At 37.5% G+C, this 23,274-nt stretch overlaps 1 long non-coding RNA gene across 4 annotated transcripts in view; it reads right to left on the minus strand.

Moving 5' to 3' along the window:
• Positions 1-705: 705 nt before the first annotated feature.
• LOC131401277 (uncharacterized) overlaps positions 706-23,274 on the minus strand; it is a 46,865-nt gene continuing 24,296 nt past the window's right edge. For 2 of the 4 annotated variants that reach the window (XR_009217623.1, XR_009217625.1), the window contains exons 4-5: positions 18,095-18,218; positions 706-2,274 (exon numbers count right to left, since the gene is read on the minus strand). This is a non-coding gene — a long non-coding RNA (uncharacterized LOC131401277). The other 2 variants (XR_009217626.1, XR_009217624.1) reach the window with 1 other exon arrangement.

Below are 23,274 nucleotides of genomic sequence, written 5' to 3' on the forward strand. Positions count from 1 at the left end.
ATCTGCAAAGACCCTATTTCCAAAGAAAGTATGGGCGGGTAGGATTTGGGAATATTTTGGGGAGTACATTCAATCCACTACAGTGAAACAAGTGAGTTACAATTAAACATATGATGAGATCTAATGTTTTGTATGTAAATATATAAATGTATGCATACATGCATAAATATATAGATGCCTGTATAAGAATACTTCTGGAAGAATATAATGTAGATGAAAACATTAGAAGGGCTTTGCTTTGGGTGAGGGGCTTTGAGTTATTATTATTTTATTTCCCTTTCCATCGCATTTATTTTTAGCTATAATAAACACCTATTGCTCTTGCAATTACACAAAATATTAAAAAGGCTGGGAAACATAAGTATTTTCTGTCCCAAGCACAGGAAAGCCATTCACTTTAGAACGGGAACATCCCTGAGACAGAGGGAGAGAGACAAGATGTTGGAAGAGCCATTTATACAGTAAAAAAGGACACAGTTCCCCAAATTTTAAACCACGCTGATTAAAATCAATATTTAAAATTTTTGCCTAGTTAACTGAAAGAAAAACATGGGACCTTAATTAGTTGTATTTTGCTGTGCTCTGATGATCAGTGATGTTGAGGGTCTTACCAGATGAGAAGCAGTGGTGTGCACTGGTTAGATGTGGGGCTCAGCAGCCACACAGAATCTGTTCAAATCTTAGTCTATGACTTGCTAGCCCTGCCCCTGCTGTGCCTCAGCTCCCTGATGTTTAAAGATGGGCAACAACAGCTCCTTCTCATGGGTTGTGTTGAGGACGAAGTGAGTAAGTATAGGGTTAGCACGTACAACAGTGTGGGGCACAGAGGGAGTCAGCAGTAATAGTAACCATTCTGATCATTATTATCATACCAGAATGGACCATCAGTGTTTCTACTGCCATTTTTATTATTGTGTGGGCTTATATTGATTGGCATGGATTGACCTTCATAATGTGATGTTTGTGACAGAAGAGCTGTTTACAAACCTACATGGTTATATTTGCATAGTAAAATTTCTAAAAATTATATACACATTCAACTGTTAACAGTGCTTATCCATGAGTAGTCGACTTTTAAAAGTTTGTAATGATTTTTTTTTTTTTTGCTTTCCATGCATTTTCCATTTTTATCTGCAATGAAAGTGCCTTGGTTTTAAAAGTAAAAAAAAGTAATCAGAAAAAATAAATATTCCCAGCCCTTCCCACAGGAAAGTGGTTCAATGTCACAATGGGGAACATCCCTAAACCAAGGGACTTAGGTAATAGGGTGGTCCCAGAACTAATTTATGAATCTACCACACGACCATCCCAGTTGGGCAGCTTCAGGGAAATTATAGAAACCTAGGAGAGCGCAAGCATGTCTTTAAAATAAACCTCAAATTCAGCAGTCAGAAAGTGTCTTGATTTCCTTGGATTTTAGTGAAGGTGATAAGTTGAAAGTAGTTTCACAACATGCTTCTTTCTGAGGTCTCCAAAATATAGTCCGTTGATCTGAAAGCAGGCTCACTGGTTTAACCACACAGTTAGCCAAGCAGTGACCGCCACAGGGGAGGGGAGGAGGGACTGCATGAGATCGCCCAGTGCTCAGTCCCACCGGTTCCAGAGGGGAGAATGCTTCAACAGCGGGGTTCAGGGGAAATATGTAGTCACAGGCTCATTCAGCCCAGGGCCCCAGGGCAATCAACACATGTGCATTAAAACACCTTTGAAGTACTTTCCTTGTGCAATGAAAAATAACAAAAGGAAACGAAAACATACAAATGCCCAGCACTTGTAATACAAATCAGCTCAAGTTCAAAATGTGATGCACTCCCAAACCGACTGAGGGATATGAGTGTTAGTCTGGACACAGGAAAACTAACTCCCTGCAATCACTGTCTTCTCTCACCAGGACGGCCCAGATCAGGTTCTGGACGTACAGCCCTAGATGATTAACAGTGTACTTGAAAGACAGAAAATAAGGCCTGGACAAAGGGGAAGAAGTTTCACATTCAGGATATATTTAGGCATTGTTGTGCTCTAGCTGGCACTTAAGAAACTCTAAGACTTTAAACACATGACACAAAAAAAGTGACTGAAAATATTATGTCCAGATTCTGTTCATGCTGCTTACAGCATGTAAACTGAGAAAATGGGTGTGTCCATTTTGGAAGCTCTGCAAGAGAATACACATGGGAAGGAGGCATAAATGGCAGGTCACGCTGCTGAGATGTGAATGTGCATTTGTTCTCTTCACGTTTCTTCTTTCCTCCTTTCCATGAGATACCTAGGCATCTATAGATAAACACATGCAACAAAATGATACCATATTTCTTGTAGGGAATATATACATGTGTAATAAAACTATAAAGAAATGTATTAAGAATGAAAAGCCCAAGTTCTTGTTAGTGATTAACCCTGGGTAAGAATGAGGTTAATGCAATCAGAAAAGACTTCAAATGAAATTCAGCTACATAAGTAATGTTTTATTTCTTAATATGAGTATCTTGAAATCTGTTTTATAATTTTCTATAACTTTTTGTATGTCTGAAATATATCAAGCACTGTTTGGTGAGTTTATATGTTTTAAGCAATGATCCATACTATTTTGAAAATTTTGGAAAACACAGTGAAGTCAAGTGATAAATAAATAATTAATCAGCAAACCTACCACCCATTAACATAAAACAATTATCACATTTGTTCATTTCCTCCCATTATCTTCTCTATGCATGCATAGATAATGTATATACATCACATGTGTATTTCATATATCTGAAGACTCATAGTTGCTAAAGATCATGAAACCAGCAATTAAATGTGCCCAAGCTTACATCACACTCGAACTACAAAACCCATGTCCCTACCCATTGGGATATATAATCTTTTTCTGTGTTAGGGCTGAGGCCAGCACAGGGGAGGTGACTACCCACGGTCCTGTAGGCAAGGATTGATCTGATATTTGGGACCCAGGTCTCCTGATTTTAGTTTGTTGCACAGCAGACCCATCTTGATACTCTGTTATTCTGTACTATCTCCTTTCTAGGGATCTCTGGGAGGCTGCTATTCCAGTGTCAAAACAGAAGGTAAAAACGAGGATCAGAAAGCAAATCAAATAAAAATAAAGAGAAGATGATTTGCTTCCTCTTTCCTACCATCCCCTGGTAACTCATCCTAAAAGAAATGGCACCAAATCCTAAACATCATATAAAGAAAACTAAGAACTTCTCATCATTTCAAAAACCATGAAAATCTCAACTTGAATGAGAAATGACAATCAACATACACCAACACCAACATGCCACAGATGTCAGAATGACCTGACAAGGATTTTAAAGTAGTCATCATAAAAATGCTTCAATGAGTAATTACAATTATGCTTGAAATAAATTAAAGAATAGAAATTCTCAGGAAAGAAACAGAAGATATACAGAAGAACAGTATGGATATTTTAGACCTAAAATATACAATAACTGAAATTTTAAAAATTCAATGTATAGACTCAACAACTGAATGGAGAGGAAAGAGAAAAGAATCAATGAACTTGAAGATAGAACAATAGGAATTACCCAATTTGAACAACGGAGAGAAAACAGACTTAAAAAAAAGAACAAAGACTCAGGGACCTGTGGGATTATAACAAAAATCTGATATTACTGTCATGGTTGTCTTGGAAAGAGAGGAGAAAAAGTGCATGGATGAAAAAGTATTTGAAGAAGTAAAGGCTGACAACCATGTAAAATAGTACAACTCCTGTTGAGGAGATTTGATAGTATCTAGTAAATTACACAGGAATTTACTCTTGGAACCAGCAATTTCTCCTCTAAGAATCTATCCCAAAGATACAATGCAAAAAGACAACAAGGCATAAGCACAAGGCTATTATTAGCAGAAAAATTCATAACATCAGAAGATAAGAAACAAGACAGACATTCACCAATAGGAGGCTGGCTGAATAACCTATAGTACATCTACATCCTAGAGTGCTATGCAAGTATAAAAAGCGTGAGGGATTCCTCCTGGAGAAAGATGGCAGAGTAGGAAGCTCCAGACCTCGTTCCCCCACAGGGACACTAACATAACAATATACAGTCCAAAAAGCCTTTATGAGAACTCCAGAAACAAGTTTAAAAGTTGCTGTACCCTAGGCAAGCACAAAGCCAAGAAGAGCTGCATTGATACAGGTAAGAAAATCTTTTGCATTTCACCCACATTAGCCCCTCACCCAAGCCAGCCAAGCTCAGCACAATTGGGAGAAAATACCCAACTTGCAGCTCCTCTCTCAGAAGAGAAAGACAAGAGTGATTTGTAGTCCAATGTTCTGGCTCTTCAGGGACTTCCCAAGGGTCTGGTTTCTGTCTCACCTGACTGGAAGGGCTGACAGGGAACCAGTATACTTTGGATGCCTGGGGGCCACCGAGAACAAATGAGAGCTCTGCAGCCTATTGCAGAACCAGAAAACTTGCAGTACCACAGACAGACACCAGAGGGAGCAAGAGATTATGAGGTCAGAAAGAAAAAAAAATAGCAAACCTCTAACTGGGAAATCACACCAACAAGACCAGAGAAGAGGCATCCCCAAAGCAGCTTTGAGATGCCTCAGAATTTCTAGGTAGGCTGACTGGTGAAGATCTTCCCCTGTACAAAACCAGTCCATAAAGACTGGGAGAGGAGGATGCTTTTTCAAACGCATAAACCTCAGCAAAAAGTAGTAAGACATACAGAGAAACAGGGAAACATGGCCCAATCAAAGGAACAAAATAAATCTCAAGAAACCAGTCATAAAGAAATAAGGATCTGGGCCGGCCCAGTGGCGTAAAAGTTAACTGCACACGCTCAGCTGTGGCGGCCGGGGTTCGGATCCCGGGCGCGCACCGATGCACCGCTTGTTAAGCCATGCTGTGGCAGCGTCCCATATAAAGTGGAGGAAGATGGGCACAGATGTTAGCCCAGGGCCAGTCTTCCTCAGCAAAAAGAGGAGGATTGGCATGGATGTTAGCTCAAGCCTGATCTTCCTCACAAAAAAAAAAAAAAAGAAATAAGGATCTATGAATTATCTGACAAAGAATTCAAAATAATTGTCTTAAAGAAGTTCAATGAGTTACAAGAGAATACAGATAGACAACTAAATAAAATCAGGAAATAATGCATGAACAAAATGAGAATATCAACAAAGAGATAGAAACTATAGAAAAGAACCAAACAAATTGTGCAGCTGAAGAATACAATAATTGAATTGAAAAATTCATTAGAGGGGTTCAAAAGAAGACAATCAAGCAGAATAAAGAATCAGTGAACTCAAAGATAGGTTATTTGAAATTATTGAGTCAGAAGAACAAAAAGAAAAAAGAATGAAGAAAAGTGAAGAAAGTTTAAGGCACTTAGGGGGATACCAACAAAAAGACCAATATGGGTCTACATTATGGGATTCCAAGAAGGAGAAGAGAGAGAAAGGGGCAGAGAGTTTATTTGAAGAAATAATGGCCAAAAATTTCTCAAATCTGAGGAATAAATGGAACATCCAAATTCAAGAAGCTCAAATGACTCTAAGTAGGAGGAACCCAAAGAGGCATTATAATAAAACTGTCAAAAGTCAAGACAAAGAGAGAATCTTGAAAGCAGCAACAGAAAGTGAACCATCATGTTCAAGGGAGTTCTTATTAGACTATCAGTGGATTCCTCAGAAGAAACATTACAGGCCAGAATGGAGCGGGATGATATATTCAAAGTGCTGAAAGAAAAAAAAAGTGCCAACCAAGAATACTACACCTGGCAAAACTTTCCTTCAAAAATTAAGGAGAGGGGCCGGCCCAGTGGCTTAGTGGTTAAGTTCACGCACTCCACTTTGGCAGCCTGGGGTTCACCAGTTTGGATCCTGGGTATGGACCTACACACCACTCATCAAGCCATGCTGAGGCAGCGTCCCACATAGAGCAACTAGAAGGATGTACAACTATGACATAAAACTATCTGCTGGGGCCTTGGGGAGAAAAAAGGGTAAAAAGGAGGAAGATTGGCAACAGATTAGCTCAGGGCCAATCTTCCTCAAAAAAACAAAGAAAAACAAAACAAAAAAAATGAAGGAGAAATAAAGACCTTCCCAGATAAACAAAAGCTGAGGGAGTTCAACCCAACTAGACCTACCTTACAAGAAATGCTAAAGGGAGTCCTTCAAGTTCAAACAAAAGGATGTGAGACAGCAACACAAAAGCATATAAAAATATAAAGCTCTCTGTTAAATGTATACATACAGACAAATAAAGAATCCTGTAATACTGTTATGGTGGTGCATAAGTCACTTTTAATTCTGGTATAGAATTTAAAAAGATAAAAGCATAAAAAATAACTGTAACTATAAAACTATATTAATGGATACAAAATATAAAAAGATGCATTTTGTGACATAAATAACATAAAGTGGGGGAAAGATGTAAAGGAGCAGGGCGATTACATGAGATTGAAGTTAAGTTTTTATCAGTTTAAAATAGATTGCTACAACTATAAGATGTTTTATATAATCCCCACAGTAAACACAAAGAAAATACCTATAGAAGATACACAAAAGAAAATGAGAACAGAATCAAAGCATATCACTATAAAAAAATCAATGAAACACAAAGGAAGGCAGCAAAGAGGAAAAGATGGACAAAATAAATGCAAGACACACGGAAAACAATTAACAAAATGGCAAGAGTAAGTCCTTCCCTATCCCATTACTTTATATATAAGTGGACTAAACTCCCCAAAATACATAGGGTGGCTAAAAGGATAAAAAAAATGAGATTCAACTATATGCTATGTACAAAAGACTCACTTTAGATAATAAAGATACACATAAGCAAAAAGTAAAAGGATGGAAAAAGATGTTCCATGCAAATGGTTACCAAAAGACAACAAGGGTGACCATACTTATATGAGAAAAAAATAGACTTTAGATCAAAATTGTCACAGGAGACAAAGAAGGATATTATATAATGATAAAATGGTCAATTCACCATGAAGTTATAATAATTATAAATATATATGTACCTAACATTACAGCACACAAATATATGAAGCAAACAGTGACAACGTTAGAGGGAGAAATAAACAGTAATACAATAATAATAAGAGATTTCAATACCCCAATTTCAATAATGAATAGGACAACCAGACAGAAGATCAATAAGGAAACAGAAGATTTGAACAACGCTATAGATCAATTGCACTTAACGACATATAAGGAACACTCCACCCAACAACAACAGAATGCATATTCTCAAGCACACATGGAACATTCTCCAAGATAGATCACATGTTAGGCCACAAAACAAGTCTTAAATTTAAGAAGGTTGAAATCTATTTTGACCACAATGGAATGAAACTAGAAATCAATAGCAAAAGGAAAACTGGAAAATTCACAAATATATGGAAATTAAACAATATAGTCCTGAACAACAAATAGGTCAAAGAAGAAATCACAAAGGAAATTAGAAGATATCTTGAGACAAATGAAATGAAAACAAAATACACCAAAATTTATGGTATGCAGCAAAAGCAGTACTAAGGGGGAAGTTTACAGGAGTAAAGGTCTACATCAAAAAAGAACAAAAATCTCTAATCAACAACCTAACTTTACACGTCAAGGAACTAGAAAAAGAGGCACAAACTAAACCCAAAGTTAGCAGAAGGAAAGAAATATAGAGCAGAGATCGAAACTCATAGCGATACAAGCCCACCTTAACAAACAAGAAAAAGCCCTAATAGGCAACCTTAAATTACACCTAACAGAACTAGAAAAAGAAGAACAAACAAAGCCCAAAGCCAGCAGAAGGAGAGAAATAATAAAAATCAGAGCAGAAATAAATGATATTGAGACCAAAAAAACAGTAGAAAGGATTAATGAAACAAAGAGTTGGTTCTTCGAGAAGATAAACAAAATAGACAAACCCTTAGCCAGGCTAACTAAGAAAAAAAGAGAAAAGGCTCAAGTAAACAAAATTAGAAATGAAAGAGGAGAAATTACAACGGATACCATGGAAATACAGAGGATTATAAGAGAATACTATGAGAAATTATATGCCAACAAATTGGACAATCTAGAAGAAATGGATAAATTCTTAGACTTATACAACCTCCCAAAATTGAACCAAGAAGAAATGGAGAATCTGAATAGACCAATCACAAGTAAAGAGATGGAAATAGTAATCAAAAACCTCCCAAAAAATAAAAGTCCAGGACCAGATGGCTTCTCCAGTGAATTTTACCAAACATTCAAAGAAGATTTAATACCCATCCTCCTCAAACTATTCCAAAAAATAGAGGAAGATGGAACACTTCCTGAATCATTCTATGAGGCCAACATCACCCTGATACCAAAACCAGACAAAGACAATACAAAGAAAGAAAATTACAGGCCAATATCGCTGATGAACATTGATGCAAAAATCCTCAACAAAATATTGGCAAACCGAATACAACAATATATTAAAAAGATCATACACCATGATCAAGTGGGATTTATACCAGAGACGCAGGGATGGTTCAACATCCGCAAATCAATCAACGTGATACATCACATCAACAAAACAAAGAATAAAAACCACATGATCGTCTCAATAGACGCAGAGAAGGCATTTGACAAGATACAACATCCATTTATGATAAAAACTCTCAATAAAATGGGAATAGAAGGAAAGTACCTCAACATAATAAAGGCCATATATGACAAACCCACAGCTAACATCATACTCAACGGGGAAAGACTGAAAGCCATTCCTCTGAGAACAGGAACGAGGCAGGGCTGCCCACTCTCACCACTCCTGTTCAACATAGTACTGGAGGTTTTGGCCAGAGCAATTAGGCAAGAAAAAGGAATAAAAGGAATCCAAATAGGTAACGAAGAAGTGAAACTCTCACTATTTGCAGATGACATGATTGTATATATAGAAAACCCTAAAGAATCTGTTGGAAAACTGTTAGAAACAATCAACAACTACAGCAAAGTTGCAGGGTACAAAATCAATCTACAAAAATCAGTTGCATTTCTATATGCTAATAATGAACTAACAGAAAGAGAGCTCAAAAAGATAATACCATTTACAATTGCATCAAAAAGAATAAAATACCTAGGAATAAATCTTACCAAGGAGGTGAAGGACCTATACAATGAGAACTACAAGACATTATTGAGGGAAATCTACGATGACATAAAGAAATGGAAAGATATCCCATGCACGTGGATTGGAAGAATAAACATAGTTAAAATGTCTATATTACCTAAAGCAATCTACAGATTCAATGCAATCCCAATCAGAATCCCAATGACATTCTTCACAGAAATAGAAAAAAGAATACTAAAATTTATATGGGGCAACAAAAGACCCCGAATAGCTAAAGAAATCCTAAAGAAAAAGAACAAAGCAGGAGGCATCACAATTCCTGACTTCAAAACATACTACAAAGCAATAGTAATCAAAACAGCATGGTACTGGTACAAAAACAGACACACAGATCAATGGAACAGAATTGAAAGCCCAGAAATAAAACCACACATATACGGACAGCTAATTTTCGACAAAGGTGCTAAGGACATGCAATGGAGAAAGGAAAGTCTCTTCAATAAATGGTGTTGGGAAAACTGGACAGCCACATGCAAAAGAATGAAAGTGGACCATGTGCTATCGCCATTCACAAAAATTAACTCAAAATGGATCAAAGACCTGAAGGTGAGACCTGAAACTATAAAACTCATAGAAGAAAATATAGGCAACACACTATTTGACATTGGGTTTAAAGGAATCTTTTCGGATGACATGCCTACCCAGACTAGGGAAACTAAAGAAAAAATAAACAAGTGGGACTTTATCAGACTAAAGAGCTTTTATAAGACAAATGAAACCAGAATCAAGATGAACAACCAACCAGCTGGGAGAGAATATTTGCAAAACATACATCTGACAAGGGGTTGATCTCCATAATATATAAAGAACTCACACAATTGAACAACAAAAAAACAAACAACCTGATCAAAAAATGGGCAGAGGAAATGAACAGACACTTCTCCAAGGAAGATATACAGATGGCCAATAGGCACATGAAAAGATGCTCAACATCACTAATCATCAGGGAAATGCAAATCAAAACAACACTAAGATACCACCTCACGCCCGTTAGAATGGCTATAATCACCAAGACAAAAAACAACAAACGTTGGAGAGGATGTGGAGAAACAGGAACCCTCATACACAGCTGGTGGGAATGCAAATTGGTGCAGCCTCTATGGAAAACGGTATGGAGATTCCTCAAAGAATTAAAAATAGAGATGCCCTATGATCCAGCCATCCCACTACTGGGAATCTATCCAACGCACCTGAAATCAACAATCCAAAGAGGCTTATGCACCCATATGTTCATTGCAGCATTATTCACCATAGCCAAGAAGTGGAAGCAACCTAAGTGTCCCTCGACTGACGATTGGATTAAGAAAATGTGGTATATATATACAATGGAATACTACTCAGCCATAAAAAAAGACAAAATCGTCCCATTTGCAACAACATGGATGGGCCTGGAGCGTATTATGTTAAGTGAAATAAGCCAGAAAGAGAAAGACAAACACTGTATGATCTCACTCATATGTGGAATATAAACCAACACATGGACAGAGAAAACTGGACTGTGGTTACCCGGGAAGTGGGGGTGGGGGGTGGGCACAAGGGGTGAAGGGAGTCATATATGGGGTGATGGACAAACAAAAATGTACAACCCAAAATTTCACAATGTTAGAAACCATTAAAATATCAATAAAAATCAAAAAAAAAAAAAAAACAAAACAGAGAATAGAAAAACAGCATAAAAAAATCAATGAAACTAAGAGTTGGTGCTTTGAGAAGATCAACAAAGTTGACAAATCCTTAGCTAAATTAACTTAGAAAAAATAGAGAAGACTCAAACAAAAACCAGAAATGAAAGAGGAGATATTACAACTGATGCCACAGAAATAAAAAGGATCATAACAGATTTCTATGAAAATTATACACCAAAAAATTGGATAACCTAGAAGAAATGGATAAATTCCTAGAATCATACAAACTACTAAGACTGAATAATGAATAAATAAAAAATCTAAACAGACCTATTACTAGTAAAGAGATTGAATAAGTAATCAAAAAACTCCCAACAAAGAAAAGCCCAGGACCAGATGTCTTCGCTGGATAATTCTACCAAACACTCAAAGAAAAATTAACACCATTCCCCCTCAAACTCTTCCAAAAAACTGAAGAGGAGGGAACACTTCCAAACTAATTTTATGAGGCCAGCATAACCCTGATACCAAAACAAGACAAAGACACAAGAAAAGAAAACTACAGAACAATATCCATGATTAATATTGATACAAAAATCAAAATACTAACAAACCAAATTCAACAGCATTTTGAAAAGAATATATACCATGACCAACTGGGATTTATTCCCAGGATGCAAAGATGTTTCAACACATGATAATCAATCAATGTAACACACCACAATGACAGAATGAAGAAAAAACTCAGGTGATAATCTCAATTGATGCACACAAAACATTTGAGAAAATCCAAACACTTTCATGATAAAAACTCTCAACAAACTAGGAATAGAAGGATATTACCTCAACACAATAAAGGCCATATATGAAAAGCCCACAGCTAACATCATACTCAATACTCAATGGTGAAAAGTTGGAAGCTTTTCAGGAACAAGGTAAGGATGCCCACTGTTGCCACTTCTATTCAACACTTGAAGTCCTAGCCAGAGTAATTAGGCAAGAAAAGGAAATAAAAGTCATCCAAATTGGAAAGGAAAAATAAAATTATCTCTGCTCACAGATGACAAGACCTTACATGTAGAAAACCCTAATGATTCCACCAAAAAAACTGTTAGAACAAATAAACAAATTCAGCAAAGTTGCAGGATACAAAATCAACCCACAAAAATGAGTTGCATTTTTATACAGTAACAATAAACAATCTGAAAAGGAAATTAAGAAAACAATTTCATTTAAAATAGCATCAAAAAAGAATAAAATACTTAGGAATAAACTTAACCAAGGAAGTACAAGACTTACATACTAAAAATTACAAAACTTTGCTGAAAGAAAGTAAAGAAGACACGAATAAATGGAAAGACATCTCATGTTCATGTAGTGGATGACTCAATATTGTTAAAATGTCCGTACTTCCCAAAGCTATCTACAGAATCAATGCATTTGATCTCTATCAAAATCCCAATGCTATTTTTTGCAGAAAGAGAAAAACACATCCTAAAATTCATATGGAATTTCAAAGGACCCCCAGAACTTGAAAAAGCCAATCTTGAGAAAGAAAAACAAAACTGAAGGCCTCACACTTCCTGATTTGAGAACATATTACAAAGTTACAGTACTCAAAACAGTATGGCATTGGCATAAATACAAACAGATAGACAAATGGAACAGAATAGAGAGCCTAGACATAAACCCTTGCATACGGTCAAATGATCTTTGACAAGGGTGCCAAGGCTACACAATGGGAAAAGGATAGTCAATTCAACAAGTGGTGTTAGGAAAACTGGATATATACATGCAAAAAAAATTAAGCTGGACCCCCTACCTTACGCCATATACAAAAATGAACTCAAAATGGATTAAAGACCTAAACATAAGAGCTGAAACTATAAAACTCCTAAAAGAAAACATAGAGAAAAATCTTCATGACATTGGATTTGATGATGATTTCTTGGATATGACATCAAAAGCACAGGCAACAAAAGCAAAAATAGACAAATGAGACTACATCAAACTTAAAAACTTCTGTGTAGCAAAGTGAAAAGGCAACCTACGGAATGGAGAAAATATTTGCAAATCACATATCTGATAAGGGTTTAATATCCAAAATATATAAAGAACTCCACAACCCAACAACAACAAAAAAACAAATAACCAGATTAAAAACTGGGCAAAGGACTTGAATAGACATTTCTTCAAAGAAGACACACAAATGGCCAATAAACATGAAAAGATGTTCAACATCACTAATCATCAGGGAAATGCAAATCAAAACCACAATAAGATATCAATCACTTCATGCTTGCTAGGATGACCACCATCAACAAACAGCAAATACTAAAATAGCCAAGATATGGAAACAACCTAAATGTCCATTGGCATATGAATGGATAAAGAAGATGTAGTATATACATATACAATGGAATATTATTCAGCCATGAAAGAAATGAAATCTTGCCATTTGCCACAACCTGAGGGACCTTGAGGGTATTGTGCTAAGTGAAATAAGTCAGACAAAAATAAATACCATATGATCTCACTTATATGTGGAATCTAATTTAAAAAAAACACAAGTTCATAGATAGAGAGAACAGATTGGTGGTTGCCAAAGGCTGGTGGTGGGGGGTGGGCAAAATGAGTGAAGGGATTCAAAATGTACAAACCTACAGTTATAAAATAAATAAGTCATGTATGTAACATACACCATGGTGACTACAGTTAATAATACTGTATTATGTATTTATAGTTACTAACAGAGTAAATCTTAAAAGTTCTCATCACAAGAAAAAAAATTCTGTAACTATATATGGTGATGGATGTTAACTAGACTTATTGTAGTGATCATTTCACAATGTATACAAATATTGAATCATTATGGTGTATACTCGAAACTAATATAATGTTGTATGTCAATTATACCTTTATTATAAAAAACTTAATAAATAACAAGTGTTGGTGAGACTGTGGAGAAATTAGAACCCTAGTGCACTGTTGATGGGAAGGTAAAACAGCACAGCCACTATGGAAAATAGTATGGAGGTTACTGAAAAATTAAAACATATGATCCAGCAATCTCACTTCTGGGTATATACAAAATGGAAAACAGGATCTTGAAGAGGTATTTACACACCCATGTTTAGTGAAACTATTCACAATAGCCAAGAGGTAGAAGAAACCTATCTGTCCACCTACATATAAATGGATAAACAAAATGTGTTATATACATACAACAGAATATTATTTAGCCTTATAAAAGAAGGATATCCTGTCATATTGTTGTAACATGGATGAACCTTGAAGACATTATGCTAAGTGAAATAAGCCAGTCACAAAAGCATAAATACTGTATGATTCTGCATCATACTGCTGATATGAGGTGTCTAAAGTAGTAAAATTCACAGAAACAGAAAGTAGAATGGTGGTTGCTAGGGGCTGCTGTGGGGGAAAAAGGGAAGTTGTTGTTCAATGAGTACAGAGTTTCAGTTTTGCAAGATGAGGAAGTTCTAGAGATCTGTTGCACAACAACGTGCATATAGTTAACACTAGTCTACCATACACTTAAAAATAGTTCAGGTGGTAAATTTTATGTTATCTGTGTTTTACCTCAACACACAAAAAAATTTTTAAATAAAGCAATGAGGACTTCCTCTCCATACTGGTATGGAATATCGCCAAGATATATTGCTAAGTGAAAAAAGCAAGGTGCAGAAAAATGTGTAGAGCTGCTGCTGTCCAATACAGTAGGCACCAGCCACACATGGCTATTTAAATTTAATTTAAATGAAATTAAAAATTCAGTTCCTCATTCGCACTCACCAGGTTTCACATATTTAACAGGTAGCTAACGGCTCTTTGTGTTGGAAAATAGACACAGAATATTTTCATCTCCACAAAAATTTCTATTGGACTTTACTTGTGTCGGATATGCCACCTTTTACCTACGAGGTAGGGAGAAAACTCATATATATGTTATATTTGCTTATATTTTAAAAACTGATAAAAACCTATACAGAGATGGAGGAGCAGCCCAGGATGGAAGCTAATGATGTATATTCTCTTGAAAATATCATACAAATTTACTGACTTTGTGCACTAAAAAGGGCAAGAAACAATGGCCAATCAAGTAGCAATGAGTGACTCTAGTCCCCAGATTAAATCCTCTGAACATATATCTCACTAAAAGAGATCCGGCTCCTTTGGAGAAATGGTGGATTCAAGCTCCCCAGAAGAAATTATACCAGATTGTCTGTACCAAACTCTCATACCAGAAAGCATGTCAAAAAGACTCAGAAGCCACCTTGAAGGGTCTCCCAATGGCCAAAGACAGAACAATTTGACATCAAGTAAAATAACGACTACAATGGACTAAAGCATGTCAAATATACAAACATCTATGAGTCATGATGACATTCTAAAAGAAAAGCAAAACAAACAAAACCAACTCACTGCTCACGTTTAGAGGATCCTAGGGAAACAACTCGATATTTTGAAAGGTAGAAATACTGCAAAAAATTAAACATCCATCCTTCCCTTCCTGTGCAAACCATACCTCAGGGAAACCTAACAGTTTATGAGGGGAAGTTCCTTTTACAGAAGAATTCCAGCTAATGAATGCAGAAGAAATTATAGAATTAGAACACCACCCTTCTACAACCTTTAATGAAATGCAGATCTAGGCAACTATCTTCAGAGGCTGCAAAAAACATGAGGTAAAAAGCAGACAGGAAATTTTATGACAGATGGGTCAGGCTGACAACACCTGAACCCAGTGATCAATCTTTGCATCACAAGAGGAGAGACAACCAGACACAATGAGACTCCTGGTGTAATGCTATAAAAAGTACACCACCACATCTGAAGTACTCTTGCCAAGGAATCTGAATTGGGTCAAGCTTCTAAATCTAATCACCAATTTAAGGAAATGGGGAAGGGCAGAAGAACATAAACAACACAAGAAGGATATGATCTGCATAATCCAGAATGCACATTCCACAGGACAAAAGATGCAGTTTCTTAAGCAAACAACTGGAAGGTTAAAAAAACCAAGGGGAACTTTTTTACATTAAAAGACACTTAAGACTTCAGATAAATTAAAATTAAACCACGTTGAGATACTACAACATGCTCACATAAACAATAAAAATGAAAAAGATGGAAAACACCAAGTGTTGGCGAGGATTGGGACTGTAGCCTGGAACAATCACTTTGAAAAACTGCTTGGCAGTATCTACTTGGCAGCCTCATACACATACCCTATGACTCGGAAATGCCTCTCTTAGGTACATGCCGAAAAGCAAGGAAAAGAAATGTCCATTCAAAAGGTATGTACAAGATCATTCAGAGTAACATTATTTATATAAGTCAAAAACCGGAAAATATCCAAATCCCCATAACAGATACATATATAGTGAAATATCCACACAATGTAATATCATACACCAATGATAATGAATAATCCACAACTATAGACATCAATAATGTAAATCACACACATATTATGTTCATTGAAAGGAGCCAGACATAAAAGAGAACATGCTATATAATTTCAGGAATTTTTCTTCTAATCTCCCAATTGAGTTTGGGGAAAGAGAGGAAAAGCAATATCCCATATCCTTTTATTTGAAGGTACTTAGTGTCCTCTTCTATTACCTGCAGAGTAACCTCAGAGAAGCACAAATCCTCAGAGTCCTTGAAAAGTGACTTACTACACATAGGAACAAGGCTAGTGCTACGTCTGATGGACAGGCAACTGGGTGTGAGACAGAAGACACTCCTGGCCCCTGACACTTCTGGCAGACCTAACACACTAACTCTAGGTGACCTTTGGTAAGTCATCACACGTCCTCTGGCCTCACCTATCCAAGGGGGTCAGATCAGCCCTGCCTCCCAACCAACAAAAACTGGAGCACAGAGCAAAGTGATTCCCATGTGAAAAGCACTGAGTTCATAAAAGGGAAAAGAACTCACCACAGAAGTCCAAGGAATTATTTTAACAGCCAAGTTGTCTAATGCATAGTAACTGTGATAATTATTACTTTTTTGTTTTTACAATTATTACCATTTCTTTTTTCTTAATACCCTCTGTATACGGAAAAATGCCTACTGAAGCACAGTTTTCACCCAAAGAGATATATGGCCCCAGCATAATATCAACCACCATGGGTTGACATAGTTTAATACACGTCTTTTTCTTCTTGCTAAGTGTACTGGTTAGGAGGGCTCTGGAGAAAGACTAGATCTAAACCCTAATTCTGCCACTTACAAACTGTGTGAGTGTGAATACTTTTACTTCACCTTACAGACACCGTATTGGCTCTTGTCTTCCCTTGGACCTCATCTCCTACCATTTGCACTATGCCTGCCAGGCTCCAGCCACTTGAGCTCGTCATCTGCTCCTGGAACAACTGGTGCTCACACACCCCTTGAAGGGCCGCTGACCAAAAGGCCTGTCCGGGCTTGGCATCTTCTTGTATGTAGTTCAGGACTCAGCTCAAATGTCAATTCCTGAGAAAGAGCTTCACTGACAACCCCACCTATAATCATTCTTGACCCGTCATTTTCTAGTCTATTTATGTGCTTATTTTCTTCAAAGCACTCATTCCCATATGAAATTGCCCCACTTATTGACTTACCTGATTATTGCCAGTTTTCCCAAACTAGAATGAAAGCTCCAGGGACCCTGCCTGTCTTGTTCTCTGTGTTGTGTCCCCAGTGCCTAGTTCAGTGCCTCGCATATAAATCACTGATAAAGTTTTACTTACATGAAGGAATTGCTACCTATTTCATACACAAGAGTAGACATAGATATTTAAAGCTGAGTGACAGGAAAAATTGACAAAGAAATTAGACATCAAAGGATCCAAAATTTTAAGAACACCTCGTTGCAAATCCACAGAGGTGCTTTTTAACCTGGGATGAGCCAGAACCAACTATTTGAACCAAATTATTCAAAATGCAGACATCTCCCACCCACCTCCCTGTTTTGGATACAGCAGACCTAGGGTAGGCCCAGGAATCTGAATTTCAACAAGCACCCCCTGAGGAGTTTTGAGAAAGTGGTCCATGGACCACACTTGGAAATATCCTGACCTAAACACGTGACATTTGTACACCATTAATTTAATGCTTACCATGAAGAGTTCTACAATATCTGCGGTGTCTGTGTTAATGCAATTACTGGAAAATGCACTGATCCTTCCCTCTCACCTACGACCACAGATTGCTTTCCCACATGGATCACACTTAAACTCCAGAGTATTCCTGGGTGGTCGGCAGCAGTGGGTATTGTTATTCTGTTGTATAGACGAGGCTGGTGGAAGGGTAGCGACTTACCTAAAGTGTCCCAATGATAGGACCCTGATCTCTTCATTCTTGCTCCAGGAACCTGTCTGCACACTTGACATCACACTTGGTTCTTCTCTGTCAGCTCCTGTTTCTGGGGCTCAGAGGCCACACCCTTCTATGATGTTCCAGCAGAAGGAGAGTCAGGGGATAAGACAGCACATGGAATAGAGAGGAAAGTGAGAGGATGGGATAGCACATGAACAACACAGGGGAAAGGGGTGAGAGTGTCCTTGCCTGTCCCCACTCAGTCCACTGGAAGCTGTGCAATGACACTTTGCCTCTTTCCCAGCTCCATCACACAGCCCCTCCCACACACATGCAGTGACACTGAAGCTCACACATCATGGAAATGGGGGCTTATCCCTGCGGGCTGTTACATGCCCAAGTATTCTCTCTGGTAGTCATGCTGCTAGGTTAATGTCAGAGGCATCACACTGACAAAATGAAGGAGACAAAGTTGGAATGCGAAACTAACATTTTGAGGGCCTACCAGATGCTACACAGTGTAGGTTGTTATTTTCAGACATTTTCTTTTTATATCCTCAAAGCAATTCTCTGAGGTGGGAATCACTACTTCCTTCCTACAGATGGGGAGATACTCAGGGTCAGGGAGCAAGTATATGCTCAAAGGATTCTAAGGAGGTGTCAAATGGACACAGAAGCCAACTTGAAGGGCCTAAAACATTGGCCAACTCTGGAACAATCTGAGCATCAAAATACAAAATAATAAACTCTTTCAGTAAAATAGGAAAAGTCAGTCATATAAATACTTAAATAAATAAACCACAGAAGAGAAAGGAAAAGTCTACCATACAGTCAAATGCCAACTAATAAATCTATAAGGAATGACAGAATTAGAAAAGCAACACTTGACCACTATCATAGTAACAAGTAATTCAGCCAAGGGTCCTGAATGGATGCTCAGTCTGTACCAAATCCCACAGCAGTCACTGAGACACCATGGTAACCATGCACGCCAAGGAAAGCTGGAAAAAACAAACAACCACCACCCTGATTTGGCTCAGCTAGAAACTGAGCAGAACTGACATAACACACAGTAATTAACCTCAAGTATTCTTGACAATAAATATTCCTGGCAGCTTTAGCAATATATACATACGTGCATACATACATACACACATGCTCTCTTCCTCTCCTCTCATCACTCAAGATCCCAGGAATTCATTGTGGTGGAATAGCTGGAGGGTAAAAAAGAAAAACACTACAATTCAACAGATTCAATTCTAAATACACATATAAAGCTGAAAGCTACTAAACTACTTTAGTGATTGATTTATCTGGAGATGAACTGCAGAACTGTGTCTGGGACATTTTTCTCCCTAGTTTCAGCATACTGCCAATAACCTCCAAAAGCTGATATGGAAATACAAGCAAACGCATGTTATACATCAAGTACCTTTCTCATCCTAAAGTAGCCCAAGCTTTCAACCAAAAAGATTCCTCAACGGCTATTTTTTGACATTTGGCTGCTCACAGTTTAGTTAAAATATAACACCGTCGGCCCTCTGTACCCACAGGTTCCCGCATCCACGGATTCAGGCAACCCAACCGAGGATCCAAAGGCCTACGATGGTTGCATCTGTACTGAACATATACAGACTTCTTTTTCTTGTCATTATTCCCTAAACAATACAGCATAATGACTATTTACATAGCATTTACGTTGTATTAGGTAATATAAGTAATCTAAAGATGACGTAAAGTGTACGTGAGGATGTGTGTAGGCTATATGCAAATACTATGCCATTTTATATAAGGGACTAGAGCATGTGCCGATTTTGGTATCCACGAGGGTCCTGGAACCGATCCCCTGTGGATACCAAGGAACCACTGTATGTGTAAATTGCAATTAAAAAATACTGTCATTCATGGTAGCACCAAAAAGTATGAAATAGTTAGGAACAATTTCTCTACATATGTGTAAGGTCTATACATTGAACACTACGAAATATTGCTGACAGAAATTTAAAAAGATGTAAATAAATGGAGAAACATACCATTTTCATGCATCAGAAGATTCTGTATTGTAGAGATGTCTATTCTCCTCAAATTGATCTATAGATTCAGTATAATCCTAATAAAAATCCTAGCAGACATTTGTTTTTAAAGAAATTGACAGGCTTATTCTAAAATTCATGTTGAAATGCAAAGGACCTAAACTATGAAAAATAACTTTGAAAAAGAAGAACAAAGTTGGAGGATCAAAACCATCTGATTTCAAGAGTCATTATAAACCTTGAGTAATCAGGACAGTGTGGTATTGGCATCATGGTAGACAAATAAATCAATGGAACAGAATAAAGAGTACAGAAATAGACTCACACCTATATGGTTAACTGATTTTTGTCAAAGTTGTAATGGCAATTCAGTGGAGAAAGGATAGATAGTCTTTTTAACAAATGGGGCTGGGACAAATGGATATCCATAAGCACAAACATAAACTTTGATCCGTGTATCACACTATATACAAGTCAACTCAAAATGGGTCATATGCCTAAATATAAAACCTAAAATTTCTAGAAGAAAACACAAGTAAAAAATCCTTGTGACCAGGGTTGATCTCCATAATATATAAAGAACTCACACAACTGAACAACAAAGAAACAAACAACCCGATCAAAAAATGGGCAGAGGAAATGAAAAGACACTTCTCCAAAGAATATACAGATGGCCAATAGGCACATGAAAAGATGTTCAACATCACTAATCATCGGGGAAATGCAAATCAAAACAACACTAAGATATCACCTCACACCCATTAGAATGGCTATAATCACCAAGACAAAAAACAACAAATGTTGGAGAGGATGTGGAGAAACAGGAACCCTCATACACAGCTGGTGGGAATGCAAACTGGTGCAGCCTCTATGGAAAATGGTATGGAGATTCCTCAAAAAATTAAAAATAAAGATGCCCTATGATCCAGCTATCCCACTACTGGGAATCTATCCAACGAATCTGAAATCAACAATCCAAAGAGGCTTATGCACCCCTATGTTCATTGCAGCATTATTCACTACAGCCAAGAAGTGGAAGCAACCTAAGTGTCCCTCGACTGACGACTGGATCAAGAAACTGTGGTATATATATACAATGGACTACTACTCAGCCATAAAAAAAAGACAAAATCGTCCCATTTGCAACAACATGGATGGGCCTGGAGGGTAATATGTTAAGTAAAGTAAGCCAGAAAAAGAAAGACAAACACTGTATGATCTCACTCATATGTGGAATATAAACCAACACATGGACAGAGAAATCTGTATTGTGGTTACAAGGGGCAGTGGGGGTGGGGGGTGGGCACAAAGGGTGAAGGGAGACATATATATGGTGATAGACAAACAAAAATATACAACCCAAAATTTCACAATGTTAAAAACTATTAAAACATCAATAAAAACAAAACAAAACAGGGGCCGGCCCGGTGGCGCAAGCGGTTAAGTGCGCGCGCTCCGCTGCGGCAGCCCGGGGTTCGCTGGTTCGGATCCCGGGCGCGCACCGACGCACTGCTTGGTAAGCCATGCTGTGGCGGCGTCCCATATAAAAGTGGAGGAAGATAGGCACAGATTTTAGCCCAGGGCCGTCTTCCTCAGCAAAAAAAGAGGAGGAATGGCGGATGTTAGCTCAGGGCTGATCTCCTCACAAAAAAAAAAAAAAAAAATCCTCATGACCTTGGGTTAGATGAAGATTTCATAGATGCAACCCCAAAACCACAATCCATAAGTGAACAAATCAATACATTGGACTTCATCAAAGTTAGAAATTTCTGCTCTTCCAAAGATACTGTGGAGAGAATTAAAAAACAAGCCATGGACTGGGAGAAAATATTTGCAAATCATATCTCTGATAACGGACTTGTATCCAGAATATGGAAAATATCACAAAGGTCAATAAAAAGAAAACAGACACTCTAATTAATAAATGGGCAAAATATTTGAATAGACATTCCTGCAAAGAAGATATACAAATGTCAAATAGGCATATGAAAAGATGCTAAACATCTTTTCTCAAATATTCAAAGTCATTAGGGAAAACAGTTTAGCAGTTTCTTTTTTTGTGTGTGTGTGTGGAGGACCAGCCCTGAGCTAACATCAATGCCAATCCTCCTCCCTTTTGCTGAGGAAGACTGGTCCTGAGCTAAAATCCATGCCCATCTTCCTTCCCTATATTGGATGTCGCCACAGCACGGCCTAACAAGCGGTGCGTCGGTGCGCACCCGGGATCCGAACTGGCGAACCCCGGGCCGCGGCAGCAGAGCACGCACACTTAACTGCTTGCACCACTGGGCCAGCCCCAGTTTAGCAGTTTCTTATAATGTTAATCTTACAACTATCATATGACCTAGTCATTGCATCCCTAAGTATTTACCCAAGAGAAAGAAAGCATATCAAAGTGAAGACTTATACCCAAATGTTCATAGCAGTTTTATTTACAAGAGCCTCAAACTGGAAACAACACAAATATCCATTACCAGGTGAATGGGGAGAACAAATTGTAGTATATCCATTTACAGTCATGCACCACATAATGACGTTTCAGTCAACGACGGACCACATATACGACAGTGGTCCCATAAGATTAATACCATGTAGCCTAGGTGTGTAGTAGGCTATACCATCTAGGTTTGTGTAAGTATACTCTATGATGTTCGCACAACAACAAAATCATCTAACGACACATTTCTCAGAATGTATCCCTGTCGTTAAGTGATGCATGATTGTAATGGAATATCAGGTCAACGATAGAAAAGAAGGGACTATTTGTACATGTGACAAATGGGTAAATCTAGAAATAATTAGATTGAAGGAAAGGAGACAGACAAAAAAGACACATTGTATGATTCCATTCACATAAAATTATACAAAAAGAAAACTAATCTATAGTGACAGAAGATCAGCAGTTGCCTGGGAATGGGGTAGGGTGACATGGAAAGAGAGGCAAGAGAGAAGTCAGTGGGGAGATTACAAAGGGCCATGAGGAAGCTTTCTGAGGTGATGGATACGTTCATTATCTTGACTGTAGTGTTGGATTCACAGGTGCATACATATAGCAAAGCTTATTAGAGCATATACTTTATGCACAGGGTATTGTATGTCATCCAAACCTCAATAAGGTATTTTAGATATATTTATATATTCATAATTTTC

The sequence above is a fragment of the Diceros bicornis genome, chromosome X, assembly GCF_020826845.1.
Source record: "Diceros bicornis minor isolate mBicDic1 chromosome X, mDicBic1.mat.cur, whole genome shotgun sequence".
NCBI classification, from domain to species: Eukaryota; Metazoa; Chordata; class Mammalia; order Perissodactyla; family Rhinocerotidae; genus Diceros; species Diceros bicornis.